Source organism: Empidonax traillii, unplaced genomic scaffold, assembly GCF_003031625.1.
Source record: "Empidonax traillii isolate 1590-97213 ecotype Southwest subspecies unplaced genomic scaffold, ASM303162v1 scaffold3500:size12665, whole genome shotgun sequence".
Classification (NCBI taxonomy): domain Eukaryota; kingdom Metazoa; phylum Chordata; class Aves; order Passeriformes; family Tyrannidae; genus Empidonax; species Empidonax traillii.
Genome location: NW_020958693.1, coordinates 35 through 1,734, shown reverse-complemented (window position 1 = coordinate 1,734; position 1,700 = coordinate 35). Strand labels below are relative to the sequence as shown.

At 65.4% G+C, this 1,700-nt stretch overlaps 1 long non-coding RNA gene across 1 annotated transcript; it reads right to left on the bottom strand.

Annotated features, from left to right (window-relative positions):
• Positions 1-283: 283 nt before the first annotated feature.
• Positions 284-934, bottom strand: LOC114072576. The gene is made up of 2 exons (XR_003574203.1): positions 893-934; positions 284-474 (listed from the first exon to the last, which is right to left on the bottom strand). It is a non-coding gene; the product is annotated as an uncharacterized LOC114072576 (long non-coding RNA).
• Between the last annotated feature and the right edge of the window lie 766 nt (positions 935-1,700).

The window sequence follows — 1,700 nt, the reverse complement described above, 5'->3', positions numbered from 1 at the left end:
AATGACGGCCCGCCAGCCTCCTCACCGACCAATCACCGTCCCAGCAATTCGCTACTTGGCCCCGCCCCACAAAGTGTCAGCCAATCGCCGCCCGCAGGGAGGAAGCCCCGCCCCTTCGTTGCTGTGGAGACGAGACAGTGATGGCCGTGCTGGGCGTGTGGGTCTGAGGGCACTGGGTTACACTGGGTTATACTGGGAGGGGTCTCTGTGCGCTCCAACGGTGTTTACTGGGTCCCAGGGGGTCTCTATGGGGTCCCTCCCCCCAATAACCACACTACGCCTCTTCCCACGCCCCCTTGTGGGGGGAGGGGCCTTTATTCCCCCCCAGTTTGGGGAGCAGGGTGGGGGAGGGGTGTCCCCCAATTTGGGGGGGGTTTACACACACGACACCCCTCCCCCCCCTCATCGCCGGCGCCGCCGCTGCACGAGGGTCCAGCCGTCGGGGGGGGCCGGGGGGGTCCCGCACTCCATCGCCTGCAGGGCAATGATGTCATCAGTGGGACCCCGATGATGTAACCAGTGATGTCATCACTGCCCCCCCCGTTAAACCAGTCCCCTGCTTTAACCAGCCCCTCCCAGTATATCCCAGTGCCCTCCCAATTCCCTGCCTCCCCTCCAGCCCCCTCCCAATATATCCCAGTCCATCCCAGTCCCCACCCACTTTGATAACATCAGCAGTAACATCTCCCCAACCTGATGATGTCACCACTGCCCACTTTGATGACATCATCAGTAACGCCTCTGCAACCTGATGATGTCACAACTGCCCACTACCCCCCCAAAGCAAGGGGTCCCAGCCCCTCTCCCCCAATCTTGGGCATCCCCCCCATCCGTGACATCATCAGAGTCCCCATCCATGACATCATCACCCCTGACATCACACCCCCCTCACCTCTTCCTCTTCCTCCTCCTCGTGGCCAGGGGGTGTCCCGGGGGGGCTGTGGGGGGTCCCAGGGGAGCTCGGGGGGGTCCCGGGGGGGCTCTGGGGGTCCCCCCCGGGCCGGGCCGTGGCCAGGACGGTGGCCAGGGCGGGGCCCCTTTGGGCCAGAGCCCCCAGGGCTGCCCCCACCCCCACCGTGTCCCCCCCCCGCGCCCGAGAGAACAACGTCAGCAGCTCCCGGCTCACCTGCAACAGGGACACTGGGATGGACTGGGACCCACCGGGAGAGTTACTGGGGACACAGTGGAAAGCATCAGGGGGCACCAGGAGGGAGAAACAGAGCACTGGGAGAGTACTGGTCTATACTGGAAAGGTACTGGAAGGGATGGTGGCAGGAGCCTGGGGATGAACTGGGCTGTACTGGGAGCACCTGGGAGGGTGCTGGGCAGCTGCTGGGCTGTACTGGCCCATGCTGGTCCGTACTGGTCCCACCTGCTCCAGGCTGCCATCCTCCACCACGGTGTCAAACTCGTTGTCCATCACCTCGGCCAGGAAATCCTCCACCTCCTCCTGCTCCAGGTCAGCTGAGAGGGACACAGAGAGGGGTCATCCCTGTCCCTGCCCCCCTCCCCGGGCCCTTCCCGCCCCCCCCCGGGGTGGGGGAGGGGCGGCACCCACCGTTCTGGGTGAAGAAATCGAGCAGGGCTGAGCGGAGCCAGGCGGCCTTTTCGGGGCCCTGCGGCCCCCCAAAGCCCTGGGCCACGGCCAGCTGGGGGGGGACAAGAGGGACACTCATGGAGACACCTCAGCAGTGACACAG